General features: G+C 47.0%; 1 non-coding gene and 1 pseudogene across 1 annotated transcript; one reads left to right on the forward strand and one right to left on the reverse strand.

Moving 5' to 3' along the window:
* The window catches only part of LOC137308071 (protein FAM200A-like), a 9,231-nt pseudogene extending 5,426 nt beyond the window's left edge, over positions 1-3,805 (forward strand).
* A 4,862-nt stretch (positions 3,806-8,667) lies between these two features.
* Positions 8,668-8,759, reverse strand: trnay-gua (transfer RNA tyrosine (anticodon GUA)). Its single transcript is given in 2 exon segments — positions 8,668-8,703; positions 8,723-8,759. It is a non-coding gene; the product is annotated as a tRNA-Tyr (tRNA).
* Positions 8,760-15,810: the final 7,051 nt, after the last annotated feature.

A 15,810-nucleotide genomic window follows, 5' to 3' on the forward strand; every position in this document is an offset into this window, starting at 1 on the left:
GGAAAACTCTCCAGTGGCTGGAGTCATACCAAGCACAAAGGAAGATGGTAGTGACTGATGGAGGCCAATCATCTCAGCCCCAGGACATTGCTGCAGGAGTTCCTCAGGGCAGTGTCCAAGGCCCAACCATCTTCAGTTGCTTCATCAATGACCTTCCCTCCATCATAAGGCCAGAAATGGGAATGTTCGCTGATGATAGCAGTGTTAAGTTCCAATCGCAACCCCTCAGATAATGAAGCAGTCCGTGCCCGCATGCAGCAAGACCTGGACAACATGCAGGCTTGGGCTGATAAGTGGCAAGTAACATTCCCACCAGACAAGTGCCAGGCAATGACCATCTTCAACAAGAGAGAGTCTAACCACCTCCCCTTGACATTCAATGGCATTACCATTGCCGAATCCCCCACAATCAACATCCTGGGGGTCACCATTGACTAGAAACTTAACTGGACCAGCTACATAAATACTGTGGCTACAAGAACAGGTCAGAGGCTGGGTATTCTGCAGCGAGTGACTCACCTCCTGATTCCCCAAAGCCTTTCCACCATCTACAAGGCACAAGTCAGGAGCACTAGCTTGACACCATCCAGGACAAAGCAGCCCGCTTGATTGGCACCCCATCCATCACCCTAAACATTCACTCCCTTCACCACCAGCGCAGCATGGCTGCAGTGTGTACCATCCACAGGATGCACTGCAGCAACTTGCCAAGGCTTCTTCAACAGCACCTCCCAAACCTGTGACCTCTACCACCTAGAAGGACAAGAGCAGCAGGCACATAGGAACAACACCACCTGCACGTTGCCCTCCCAGTCACACTCCATCCCAACTGGAAATATATCGCCGTTCCTTCATCGTCGCTGGGTCAAAATCCTGGAACTCCCTTCCTAACAGCATTGTGGGAGAACATTCACCACACGGACTGCAGCGGTTCAAGAAGGCGGCTCACCAACACCTTCTGAAGGGCAATTAGGGATGGGCAATAAATGCTGGCCTCGCCAGCTACGCCCACATCCCATGAATGAATAAAAAAAAAAGGACAAGGAGCAATCTAGAGTAAACATACTTAAGTGGAGGAGGGCCAATTTCAGTGGGTTGAGAATGGATCTGACCCAAGTAACTTGGAATGAAAGATCAGTAGGCAATATTGTATTCGAACAATGGGCGGCTTTTAAGGAGGAGATGGTTCAGGTGCAATCTAGGTACATTCCCACGAGGGGGAAAGGTAGGGCAACTAAAGCCAGAGCTCCCTGGATGATGAAAGAGATGAAGCAGAAAAAGGGGGTGCATGTCTGATGTCAGGTTGATAATACAAGTGAGAATCAGGCTGAATATAGAAAGTACAGAGGAGAAGTGAAAAAGGAAATAAGAGGGGCAACGAGGGATTATGAGAATAGACTGGCAGCCAAGATAAAAGGGAATCCAAAAGTCTTCTATAGGCATATGAATAGTAAATGGGTAGTAAGGGGGGAGGATGGCGGTGGGGCTGATCAGGGACCAAAAAGGAGATCTATGCACGGAGGTGGAAGGCATGGCTTAGTTAATAAATGATTACTTTGCATCTGTCTTTACCAAGGAAGAAGGTGCTGCCAGAGTCTCAGTAAAAGGGGAGATGGTTGAGATACTGGCTGGGCTAAAAATTGATAAAAAGGAGGGTCTAGAAAGACTGGCTGTGCGTAAAGTAGATAAGTCACCCGGTCCGGATGGGATGCATCCTAGGTTGCTAAGGGAAGCAAGGGTGGAAGTTGCAGAGGTGCTGGCCATAATCTTCCAATCCTCTTAGATACAGGGGTGGTGCCAGAGGATTGGAGAATTGCAAATGTTACACCCTTGTTCAAAAAAAGCTATAAGGATAAACCCAGCAACTACAGGCCAGTCAGTTTAACCTCGGTGGTGGAGAAGCTTTTAGAAACGATAATCCGGGACAGAATTAACAGTCACTTGGATAAGTGAGGATCATTAAAGGAAAGCCAGTATGGATTTGTTAAAGGCAAATCATGCTAAACTAACTTGATTGAGTTTTTTGATGAGGTAACAGAGAGGGCTGATGTGGTGTATATGGATTTTCAAAAGGCGTTTCATAAAGTGCCACATAATAGGATTGTCATCAAAGTTGAAGCCCATGGAATAAAAGGGGCAGTGGCAGCATGGATATGAAATTGGCTCAGTGTCAGGAAACAGAGAGTAGTGGTGAACAGTTGTTTTTCGGACTGGAGGGAAGTGTACAGTGGTGTTCCCCAGGGGTCAGTACTAGGACCACTGCTTTTTTTGATATATATTAATGACTTGGACTTGGGTGTACAGGGCACAATTTCAACATTTTCAGATGACAGGAAACTTGGAAGTGTAGTGAACAGTGAGGAGGATAGTAATAGACTTCAAGAGGATATAGACAGACTGGTGGAATGGGCGGACACATGGCAGATGAAATTTAATGCACAGAAGTGTGAAGTGATACATTTTAGCAGGAAGAACGAGGAGGGGCAATATAAACTAAAGGTACAATTCTGAAGGGGGTGGAATAACAGAGAGACCTGGGGTATATGTTTACAAGTTGTTGAAGGTGGCAGGATAGTTTGAGAAAGCAGTTAAAAAAGCATACAGGATCCTGGGCTTTATAAATAGAGGCATAGAGTACAAAAGCAAGGAAGTTATGTTGAACCTTTATAAAACACTGGTTCGGCTACAATTGGAGTATTGTGTCCAAATCTGGGCACCACACTTTAGGAAGGATGTGAAGGCCTTAGGGAGGGTGCAGAAAAGATTTACTAGAATGGTTCCAGGGATGAGGGACTTCAGTTATATGGATAGACTGGAGAAGCTGGAGTTGTTCTCCTGAGAGCAGAGAAGTTTGAGAGGAGATTTGATAGAAGTGTTCAAAATCATGATGGGTTTAGATAAGGTAAATAAAGAGATACTGTTCCCATTGGTGGAAGGGTTGGGAACCAGAGGACACAGATTTAAGGTGATTGGCAAAAGAACCAAAGGCGACATGAGGAAAAACTTTTTATGCATTGAGTAGTTATGATCTGGAATGCACTGCTTGAAAGGGTGGTGGAAGCAGATTCAATCATAGCTTTCGAAAAGGAGTTGAATAAATACTTGAAGCGAAAAAGTGGCAGGAGGGAGATGATATAATGGAACCAAATGCCAGTGGGTTAGGCAATGTTCCTCTTCCTGCTCACTAATACTAACTCATCCCAGTCAGCATCCTCCATTAGAGATTGTATCTCTATTGATGTTAATCCAGTTCACACTGTCACTCAGTAACCCCTTCCCAGTGCCTTTGTGTTGCTGACTGTATCTCGACTGATGTTTATCCAGCTCCCTCACATTGTCACTCAGTAACGCCTCCTCCAGTGCCTTGTGTTACTGATTGTATCTCTACTGATGTTAATCCAGCTCCCTCACACTGTCACTCAGTAACCTCTCACAAGTGGCAGCAAATTGATGTCATCGGTTCAATTATTTTCATTTAGTTAATCATTCGGAATGGCTGTAACCCTACACAGACTCTTGGGCCCCACTAAAATGAGATCACTTCCTCTCCTGAATTAAGGAAGTAATTTGCCAAATGTGCTGTGATTGGCAACAGATGCTTCTCCTTCTCAAACACTCTCCAGTGGACTGAGGGACTGCGCATCACTCCCAGGAACAACTCACCCACTATTACCTTCTCTTCTCTTTTCTTCTTCCCCGTGTGTGTGTGGTTTTTTTTTTGTTTTGAAACAATTCTATCTCCAGGACGATACGAACGGACAAAATAAAACCCAAGATTCATTAAAAACCTGCCCGAAAGACGAAGATTCACTCAACGTGCAAAATAACTGGATGCCAAAACACGACAACAAGGACAGCGCGAATCAAGAACTTCTGTTGTCCTTTGACACCTCTGTACTGTCGCAAACGGTGAAGCTTTGGAAGTACGTGGGCGATGGGCTCACTGACAACTGACGCCACTTTTCATCTGGACAATTTCCCCAAGGCAAAAGGTGAGTGGAGAATGAAGGCATCGATCCCACTACTGCCCACATGCTAAGCCAGCGCGCTACCATGTGAGCTAATTCTCTTGTTGCTGCTATTGAATTGCCCTTCACAGTAGCCGCTTTGCACTGCCTCCAAGCTGCTCCACGACCAGCAGAGAAATCTTGCCTTGAGTTGTCCCACTCCCTGAATACATGAAAGACTTTGCTCCAATTGGCGGTACTGAGCATCAGCAAGCGAGCAAGAGCAGAACAGGATGCCACAATAATCAAGAATGATGCTGAGAAGAGCCTGAGCCTGCGGAAGCCAGACGAGGTCACCGGAAAGGAACAGCTGCTCGAGCTTGAGGGAGCAGACGAGAGCCCTGTCTGACTGACTGCTAGAAGACGTCTTTTGCCTGAAAGTGAATGCTGAGTGCTTTGAATTGTTGGTGCTCGAAGGCACCTCCTGCTGGTGAGCAGATGGAGACCTCCTTACTCTTATACTCCAATCCCCTTGCAGTAAAGGCTAACATACTATTTGCCTTCCTAATTGCATGCTGTACTTGTTAACTTTCTGTGATTCGTGTACAAGGACACCCAAAAACTCTGACTACCAACATTTCTTAGTCTCTCATCTTTTAAAAAATATTCTGCTTTTCCATTCTTCCTACCAAAGTGGATAATTTCACATTTTTCCTCATTATACTCCATCTGCCACCTTCTCGCCCACTCACTTAATCTGTCTATATCCCTTTGCAGCCTCTTTGTGTCCTCCTCACAGCTTTTTAAAAATTCATTCATGGAATGTGGGCGTCGCTGGCGAGGCCAGCATTTATTGCCCATCGTGTCTGTGCCTGCCGAAAAACAGCTATCCAGCTTAATCCCACTTTCCAGCACTTGGTCTGTAGCCTTGTGGGTTACGGCACTTCAAGTGTATATCCAAGTACTTTTTAAATGAGTTGAGAGTTTCTGCCTCTACCACCCTTTCAGGCAGTGAGTTCCAGACCCCCACCACCCTCTGGGTGAAAACATTTCTCCTCAGTTCCCCGCTAATCCTTCTACCAATTACTTTAAATCTATGCCTCCTGGTTATTGATCTCTCTGCACTTGTCTGGTGTGAATGTTACTTGCCACTTATCAGCCCAAGCCTGGATGTTGTCCAGGTCTTGCTTCATGCGGGCACGGACTGCTTCATTATCTGAGGGGTTGCGAATGGAACTGAACACTGTGCTATCATCAGCGAACATCCCCATTTCTGACATTTATGATGGAGGGAAGGTCATTGATGAAGTAGCTGAAGATGGTTGGGCCGAGGACACTGCCCTGAGGAACTCCTGCAACAATGTCCTGGGACTGAGATGATTGGCCTCCAACAATCACTACCATCTTCCTTTGTGCTAGGTATGACTCCAGCCACTGGAGAGTTTTCCCCCTGATTCCCATTGACTTCAATTTTACTAGGACTCCTTGGTGCCACACTCGGTCAAATGTTGCTTTACTGTCAAGGGCAGTTACTCTCACCTCACCTCTGGAATTCAGCTCTTTTGTCCATGTTTGGACCAAGGCTGTAATGAGGTCTGGAGCCGAGTGGTCCTGGTGGAACCCAAACTGAGCATCAGTGAGCAGGTTATTGGTGAGTAAGTGCTGCTTGATAGCACTGTCGATGACACCTTCCATCACTTTGCTGATGATTGAGAATAGACTGATGGGGCGGTAATTGGCTGGATTGGATTTGTCCTGCTTTTTGTGGACAGGACATACCTGGGCAATTTTCCACCTTGTTGGGGTAGATGCCAATGTTGTAACTGTACTGCAACAGTTTGGCTAGAGGCACGGCTAGATCTGGAGCTCAAGTCTTCAGCACTACAGCTGGGATGTTTTCGGGGTCCATAGCCTTTGCTGTATCCAGTGCACTCAGCTGTTTCTCGATATCACGTGCAGTGAATCGAATTGGCTAAAGATCGGCTTCTGTGATGGTGGGGATATCGGGAGGAGGCTGAGATGAATCATCCACTCAGCACTTGTGGCTGAAGATGGTTGCAAATGCTTCAGCCTTGTCTTTTGCACTCCTGTGTTGGACTCTGCCATTATTGAGGATGGGGATGTTCACGGAGTCTCCTCCTCCCGTTAGTCATTTAATTGTCCACCACCATTCACGACTGGGTGTGGCAGGACTGCAGAGCTTTGATCTGATCCGTTGGTTGTGGAATCGCTGAGCTCTGTCTATAGCATGTTGTTTCTGCTGCTTAGCATGCATGTAGTCCTGTGTTGTAGCTTCACTAGGTTGGCACTTCATTTATAGGTACACCTGGTGCTGCTCCTGGCATGCTCTTCTATACTGCTCGTTGAACCAGGGTTGATCCCTGGCTTGTTGGTAATGGTAGAGTGAGGAATATGCTGGGCCATGAGGTTACAGATTGTGCTGGAATACAATTCTGCTGCTGCTGATGGCCCACAGTGCCTCATGGATGCCCAGTTTTGAGCTGTTAGATCGGTTCTGAATCTATCCCATTTAGCACGGTGGTAGTGCCACACAACACATTAGATGGTATCCTCAGAGTGAAGTCGGGACTTCGTCTCCACAAGGACTGTGCAGTGGTCACTCCTACCAATACTGTCATGGACAGATGCATCTGTGACAGGTAGATTGGTGAGGACGACATCAAGTAGGTTTTTCCCTCGTGTTAGTTTGTGCACCACCTGCCGCAGGCCCAGTCTGGCAGCTATGTCCTTCAGGACTCGGCCAGCTCGGTCAGTAGTGGTGCTACCGAGCCACTCTTGGTGATGGACATTGAAGTTCCCCCACCCAGAGTACATTCTGTGCCCTTGCTACCCTCAGTGCTCCCTCCAAGTGGTGCTTAACATGGAGGAGGACTGATTCATCAGCTGAGGGAGGGTGGTAGGTGGTAATCAGCAGGAGGTTTCCTTGCCCATGTTTGACCTGATGCCATGAGATTTCATGGGGACCGGTGTCAATGTTGAGGACTCCCAGGGCCATTCCCTCCTGACTGTATACCACTGTACCACCACCTCTGGTGGGTCTGTCCTGCTGGTGAGACAGAACATACCCAGGGATGGTGACGGAAGAGTCTGGGACATTGGCTGAAAGGTATGATTCTGTGAGTATGGTTGTGTGAGACTGTTGCTTGACTAGTCTGTGCGAAAGCGCTCCTAATTTTGGCACAAGACCCCAGATGTTAGTAAGGAGGACTTTGCAGAGTCGACTGGGCTTTTTCTGCCTTTGTCGTTACCGGTGCCTAGTGGTCCGATGCCGGGTGTGGTCTGTCTAGTTTTATTCTTATTGTGACTTTCTGTAGAGAGATTGTACAACTGAATGGCTTGCTAGGCCATTTCAGAGGGCAATTAAGAATCAACCACATTGATGTGGGTCTGGAGTCACATATATGCCAGGTTTCCTTCCCAAACAGACATTGCAGCTTCGACTCCATTTTGCAAGCTGTCCTACTTGATAGTGCTACCTGGCTGCACTTGTGGCAAGTGCCTTCTCAGTGCAGCAGGCAGTGCATCAGTCCCATAATCTGAAGGCATCAGGGCTGGTGATGCTATTTTTCCAACCCTCGCCTCATCTTTCTTTCTTTGCTGGATACCAATTTGAAAATAAGGGGTCACCCATTTAGGATGGAGATGAGGTCATATTTTTTCTCTCAGATGGTCATAAGTCTGTGGAACTCCCTTCCCCAGAGAGCGGTGGGGGCAGGGTCATTGAATATTTTTAAGGCTGAGTTAGATAGATTCCTGATTAACAAGGGAGTCAAAGGTTATAGTAGGTCGACGGGAAAGTAGGGTTGAGGTCACAATCAGATCAGCCGTGATCTTAGCCAATGGCCGAGCAGGCTCGAGGGGGCGAATGGCCTACTCCTGCTCAGAATTCATATGTTCGTATGTACTTTTTAAACGAGTTGAGGGTTTTTGCCTCTACCACCCTTTCAGGCAGTGAGTTCCAGACTCCAACCACTCTCTGGGTGAAATATTTTTCCTCAGCTCCCCTCTAATCCTTCTACCAATCACTTTAAATCCATGCCCCCTGGTTATTGACCTCTCGGCCAATAGGTCCTTCCTACCCACTCTATCTTGGCCCCTCATAATTTTGTACACCTCAATTAAATCACCCCTCGGCCTCCTCTGTTCCAAAGAGAACAACCCTAGCCTATCCCATCTTTCCTTATTGGTAAAATTCCCCAGTCCTGGCAACATCCTCGTAAATCTCCTCTGCACCCTCTCTAGAGCAATTACATCCTTCCTGTAATGTGGTGACCATAACTGTACACCGTACTCAAGCTGGGCCGAACCAGCGGCATAACCTCCCTGCTCTTACATTCTATGCCTCGGCTAATAAAGCAAAGTATTCCATATGCCTTCTTAACCACCTTTTTGAGTATTGCTTTTGAATTGTATTGCTTTGGAATTGTGATATTTACATTGAACTGTGTGTCTCCTTAAATTTGAAGAAATAATGTGTATTTTGAAATGAAAAGAAAGTTGCTGCTCGAAGGCACTCCCTGCTGGTGAGCAAAGGCAAATGCTCAAGCAAACACAGGCATGTTTGGGCAGGCACAAAAAGCTTTAAGGTTTGAGAAAGGAAAAGAGACGTCGTGTGATTTATTGGCAAGACGTTAAGCTGTGTGTGCAGTTGAGAGAGCGGCAACGAGCTAATTGCTGCTTACTCCAAAACCACACTCACTCCTTCGAGCCGGAATTGAACCAGCGACCTAAGGATGACTTTGCCTTGATACTCTCTACAGTCCTCCGCTCTACCAACTGAGCTATCGAAGGATAGCGATGCAGCATGTGCCTTTTGATACACCCAGATTTGTGGAGTCGCGTACGTATGACCGAGGCTGACTGGCTACCTTATGATGGCGCAGCGCTGTGGGACTGTGAGCTACTACTTACTCTCCACAACACAGACCAGTGGCGCAATGGATAAAGCATCCGACTACTGATTAGAAGATTGTAGCTTCGACTCCATTTGGCTGGAAGATTTTTGCAAACTGCACATTATTTTATGACTGCTGAGATCTTGTAAGCTGTCCTACTTGATAGTGCCGCCAGGCTGCCCTTGTGGCAAGTGCCTTCTTAGCGCAGCAGGCAGCACGTCAGTCTCATAATCTGAAGGTCCTGAGTTCAATGCTCAGTAGAAGGCATCAGGGCTTATGAAGCTGTTTTTCCATCCCTCATCTATCTTTCTTTCTTTGCTGGACACCAAAATCAAGATCTTTTGCTTCCTGCAGCACACAAAGAGATTTGCTGTCCCTTCGTGCCTCAGCACCGGAGCCAGCGGCGAAGATTTGGAAGTACGTGGGCGATGGGCTCACTGACAACTGACGCCACTTTTGATCTGGACAATTTCCCCAAGGCAAAAGGAGAATGGAGTATGGAGTATCGATCCCACTACCTCTCACAGGCTAAGCAAGCACGCTACCATTTGAGCTAATTCCCCTATGCCTTTTGTTTAATTGCTCTTCACATTATCAGCTTCGTGCTTGCCTCCAAGCTGCTCCACGACCAGCAGAGAAGTCTTGCCTTGGGTTTGCCCGCTCCCTGAATACATGAAAGACTTTGCTCCAATCGGCGGGACCGAGTCTCAGCAAGCGAGCAACAGCAGAACGGGAAGCCGGAGTAATCATGAACGAAGCTGAGAAGAACACGAGCCTGCGGAAGGCAGACGAGGTTTCCGCAAAGCTCACTCCGTGCTGAGTTTCTACCTGTGCACCACACTGAGAAGGTTGGGTCTGGCTACGCTGGCCGAACAGGCGCAGGGCATTCTGTCCAGCTGGACCGTACCCCACCACCTGTCCCAGGTGGAGATGTTCCTGAAGAGGAACCCTTTCGACCGTCAGACAGTGGTCGGCACAGAACGTTCTGGGGGTCCTGCGGGGAAAGGAGGGGGTGGATCTGATGGGGCAGTTCCCCAAACAGACGGTCAAAACCATTTGGCAGAACGTCTCGTCGCCGGAACTGACCAACGGGCACCAGGACGTAGATTGGACGGTGGTGAGAAGGGCCCTTCCAGAGCAGTCTTTCCTGCGGCACGGTATCTGAGCGCCACCGGGAGCTGCCCTCGAGGCTGCAGCGAGGACGAGACCATCGTCCATCTCCTGGTGGACAGCCGCTTAGCGCAGAAGGTGTGAAGAGAGACGCGTAGTTATCTGTCCTGCTTCATCCCCATCAGCTCGGTAACATAGTGCTCTACGGGCTGTTCCCCGAGACAGAAATTAACTGCTGCTGGAAGACCATCAACTCCGTGAAGGAGGCCCTTTTGTCCCCCCGAATCCTGCTGCTCTTCCAGCTGAAGGAGCTGTGCACGACCGAATGTTGCCGACTGTCACACTCCAACGACCAGGAGTACGTGCTGAGGGACACACTGAAGCGAGGTGCGGCCTACGTAAAGGCTCTATGGGGAAAGGTCACCGTGTAAGGCCATCCCACCTTTGTACTGTACACCGTGTATTCCAAGATATGTATTGTGTTTTGAATTGTAATATTGCGATCGTATTGTGTACGATCTGTATTGTATTCATAGAATCATAGAATCAAAAAAAATTCACGGCACAGTAGGAGGCCATTCGTCCCATCGTGTCCACGCCGGCCGAAAATGTGCCACCCAGCCTAATCCCACCTTTCAGCACTTGGTAAGTAGCCTTGCAGATCAGGTGCACATCCAGGTCCTTTTTAAATGTGTTGAGGATTTCTGCCTCTACCACCCTTTCAGGCAGTGAGTTCCAGACACCTACCACTCTGGGTGAAATATTTTTCCTCAGCTCGCCTCTAATCCTTCGACCAATCACTTTAAATCTATGCCCCCTGGTTATTGACCTCTCCACTCAGGGAAATAGGTCCTTCCTATCCTCAACTAAATCACCCCTGTAAGGTGTTCCGTTCCCGTCCGCCTTACACTGGTTCCTGGACCTCGGAATTACAAGAACAAAATTGCACGCGACAAACAGGCTTTGGCTCATCCCAAACTTGTTACTTTACTGGACAACAAAATTCCAGTACAAACCCTTCTATGATTTGACTGAAACTTACAATCACCCATGCGTGATTCGTTACCAATGCTGATCGTTGGCCTGGACCTGGAAATGACTGGTCTCCGTCCATCTTCACATAGAAACATAGAAAATAGGATCAAGAGTAGGCCATTCGGCCCTTTGGGCCTGCTCCGCCATTCAAAATGATCATTGCTGATCGTCCAACTCAGGACCCTGTTCCCGCTTTTTCCCCATATCCCTTGATCCCTTTAGCATTAAGAAACATATCTATCTCCTTCTTGAATACATCTAATGACTTGGCCTCAACTGCCTTGTTTGGTAGAGAATTCCACAGGTTCACCACCCTCTGAGTGAAGAAATTTCTCCTCATCTCGTTTCTAAATGGCATACCCCATATCCTGAGACTGTGACCCCTGGTTCTGGACTCCCCAGCCATCGGGAACATCCTCCCTGCATCTAGTCTGTCTAGTCCTGTTAGAATTTTATATGTTTCGATGAGATCACCTCTCATTCTTCTAAATTCTAGTGAATATAGGCCAAGTCGACCCAATCTCTCCTCATACGTCAGTCCTGCCATCCCAGGAATCAGTCTGGTAAACCTTCGTTGCACTCCCTCCATGGCAAGGACATCCTTCCTGAGATAAGGAGACCAAAACTGCACACAATACTCCAGATGTGGCCTCACCAAGGCCCTCTACAACTGCAGTAAGACATCCCTGCTCCTGTACTCAAGTCCTCTTGCAATGAAGGCCAACATACCATTCGCCTTCCTAACTGCTTGCTGCACCTGAATGCTCGCTTTCAGCGATTGGTGTACAAGGACACCCAGGTCTCATTGCACCTCCCCTTTTCCCAATCTATCACCATTCAGATAATAATCTGTCTTTCTGTTTTTACAACCAAAGTGGATAACCTCACATTTATCTACGTTATACTGCATCTGCCATGTTCTTGCCCACTCACCCAACTTGTCTAAATCACATTGGATCCTCTTTGCATCCTCCTCACAGCTCACATTCCACCCCAGCTTTGTGTCGTCTGCTAACTTGGAAATGTTACATTCCGTTCCCTCATCCAAACTGTTGATATATATTGTGACTTGCTGGGGCCCAAGCACTGATCCCTGCGGTATCCCACTAGTCACTTTCTGCCAACCGGAGAAAGACCCGTTTATTCCTACTCTCTGTTTCCTGTCTGTCAACCAATTCTCAATCCATGCCAGTATATTCCCCCCAACCCCATGTGCTTTAACCTCTTGTGTGGGACCTTATCAAAAGCCTTCTGAAAATCCAAGTACACCACATCCACTGGTTCTCCCCTATCTATTCTACTTGTTACCTCCTCAAAAAACTCCAGTAGTTTTGTTAAGCATGATTTCCCTTTTATAAACCCATTCTGACTTTGTCCAATCCCGTTAATGCCCTCCAAGTGTTCTGTTATCACATCTTTTATAATAGACTCGAGCATTTTCCCCACTATTGATGTTAGGTTCACTGGTCTGTAATTCCCTGTTTTTTCTCTCCCTCCTTTTTTAAATCTGTAGGAACTGTTCCAGAGTCTATAGAATTTTGGAAGATGATCACCAATGCATCCACTATTTCCAGGGCCACTTCCTTTAGTACTCTGGGATGAAGATTATCAGGCCCTGGGGATTTGTCAGCCTTTAGCCCCATTAATTTCACTAGCACTATTTTTTTACAAATACTGATTTCCTTCAGTTCCTCCCTCTCACTAGACCCTTGGTTCCCTAACATTTCTGGGAGTTTATTTGTGTCCTCCTTTGTGAAGACAGAACCAAAGTATGTGTTTAATTGTTCTGCCATTTCTTTGTTCCCCTTTATAGTTTCCCCCATTTCTGACTGTAAGGGACCTACATTTGTGTTCACTAATTTTTTTCTTTTGACATATTGATCGAAGCTTTTACAGTCAGTTTTTATGTTCACTGCTAGTTTACTCTCATATTCTACTTTTCCCCTCTTAATCAATCTCTTTGTTCTCCTTTGTTGAATTCTAAACTGCTCCCAATCCTCAGGCTTGCTGCTTTTTCTGGCAATTTTATATGCCTCCTCTTTGGATGTAATACTATCCCTAATTTCTTTTGTAAGCCACGGTTGAGCCACCTTTCCTGTTTTATTTTTGCGCCAGACAGGAATGAATAATTGTTGTAATTCCTGCACACGTTCTTTAAATATTAGCCATTGCCTATCCACTGTCATCCCTTTTAGTAAAGTTCCCCAAGCTATCATAGCCAACTTGCATCTCATACTTTTGTAATTTCCTTTTTTTAGATTCAGGACCCTAGTTTTGGATTCAACTCCTTCATTCTCCATCTTAATGAGGAATTCTATCATGTTCTGGTCGCTCTTCCCTAAGGGATCCCGCACAACAAGATAGTTAATTAATCCTTTCTCATTGCACAACACCCAATCTAGGATCACCTGTTCTCTAGTTGGTTCCTCAACGTATTGGTCTAGAAATCCATCACATACACACTCCAGGAATTCCTCCCCCACAGTATTATTGCTAATTTGGTTTGACCAATCTATATGTCAATTAAAGTCACCCATGATTATAGTCGTACCTTTCTTGCATGCTTCTCTAATTCCCTGTTTAATGCCCTCCCCTACATCTCCACTACTGTTTGGGGGCCTATAGGCAACCCCCACCAACATTTTCTGCCCCTTGGTGTTTCTTAACTCCACCCATACAGATTCCACATCGTGATTTTCCGAGCCAATATCCTTTCTCACTATTGCATTGATTTCCTCCTTTACTAACAATGCTACCTCACCTCCTTTCCCTTTTTGCCTGTCCTTCCTAAATATTGAATACCCCTGGATGTTCAGTTCCCATCCTTGGTCACCCTGCAGCCATGTCTCCGTAATCGCAACTATATCATAACCGTTAATATCTATCTGCGCTGTTAATTCATCTAGCTTATTGCGAATGCTCCGCGCATTAAGACACAATGCCTTTAGACTTGTCTTTTTAAGATTGCTAATCATCTTAGTTTTATTTTGCACTATGGCGCTATTTGTTTTTCGCCCTTGTTTTCTCTGCCTTCCACTATTGCTTCTTCCCTTTCTGTCTTTTGTTTCTATCCTTGCTTCCCCCTCCTCTGACTCCCTGCTCAGTCTCCCATCCCCCTGCCATTCTAGTTTAAACCTTCCCCAACAGCACGAGCAAACACCCCTGCGAGGACATCGGTCCCGGTCCTCCTCGGGTGTAACCCGTCCCGCTTGTACAGGTCCCACCTTCCCCAGAACCCGTCCCAATGTCCTAGGAATCTAAATCCCTCCCTCCTACACCATCCCCGCAGCCACGCATTCATCTGGTCTATTCTCCTGTTCCTATACTCACTAGCACATCGCACTGGTAGTAATCCTGAGATCACTACCTTTGAGGTCCTGCTTTCTAATTGATCTCCTAACTCCTTAAATTCACCTTGCAGGACATCATCCCTTTTTTTACCTATGTCGTTGGTACCGATATGGACCACGACTACTGGCTGTTCACCCTCCCCCTCCAGAATGCCCTGCAGCCGCTCCGTGACATCCTTGACCCTAGTACCAGGGAGGCAACATAACATCCTGGAGTCATGTTTGCGGCCGCAGAAACGCCTATCTGTTCCCCTTACAATTGAATCCCCTATCACTATAGCCCTGCCACTCTTCTTCCTCCCCTCCCGTGCAGCAGAGCCACCCGTGGTTCTCCGAACTTGGCTCTTGATGCTTTCCCTGATAAGCCCCTGATTAGAAGATTGTCGCTTCAACTCCATTTGGCTGGAAAACTTTTGCAAACTGCGAATTATTTTATGGCTTTAGAGATCTTGCAACCTGTCCTTCTTGATAGTGCTGCCTGGCTGTGTTCATGGTCAGTACCTTCTTAGCGCAGCAGGCAGCAATTAAGCACCTTTTTACCAAATTGGAGTCAGGTCAATTACCGGCAAATTAGCTGTTCCAGTACAGCAACAACACTGGCATCTACCCGACAATGTGGAAAATTGCCCAGGTATGTCCTGTCCACAAAAAGTAGAACAAATCCAATCCGGCCATTTACCAGTCTACTCTCAATCATCAGCAAAGTGATGGAAGGTGTCGTTGACAGTGCTTTCAAGCGGCACTTACTCACCAATAACCTGCTCACGGGTGCTCAATTTGGGTTCCGCCAGGACCTCTCAGCTCCAGACCTCATTACAGCCTTGGTCCAAACATGGACAAAAGAGCTGAATTCCAGAGGTGAGGTGAGAGTGACTGCCCTTGACATCAACGCAGCATTTGACTGAGTGTGGTACCAAGGAGCCCTAGTAAAATTGAAGTCAATGGGAATCAGGGGGAAAACTCTCCAGTGGCTGGAGTCATTCCTAGCACAAAGGAGGATGGTAGTGGTTGTTGGAGGCCAATCATATTAGCCCCAGGACATTGATGCAGGAGTTCCTCAGGCCGGTGTCCTAGGCCCAACCATCTTCAGCTGCTTCATCAATGACCTTCCCTCCATCATAAGGTCAGAAATGGGGATGTTCACTGATGATTGCACAGTGTTCAATTCCATTCGCAACCCCTCAGATAATGAAGCAGTCCGTGCGCAGATAGAGCAATACCTGGATATCATCCAGGCTTGGGCTGATAAGTAGCAAGTAACATTCACGCCAGACAAGTGCCAGGCAATGACCATCTTTTTTTAAAATTCGTTCATGGGATGTGGGCATTGCTGGTGAGGCCGGCATTTATTGCCCATCCCTAATTGCCCTTGAGAAGGTGGTGATGAGCCGCCTTCTTGAACCGCTGCAGTCTGTGTGGTGAAGGTTCTCCCACAGTGCTGTTAGGAAGGGA

This window comes from Heptranchias perlo, chromosome 3 (assembly GCF_035084215.1).
Source record: "Heptranchias perlo isolate sHepPer1 chromosome 3, sHepPer1.hap1, whole genome shotgun sequence".
Classification (NCBI taxonomy): Eukaryota; Metazoa; Chordata; class Chondrichthyes; order Hexanchiformes; family Hexanchidae; genus Heptranchias; species Heptranchias perlo.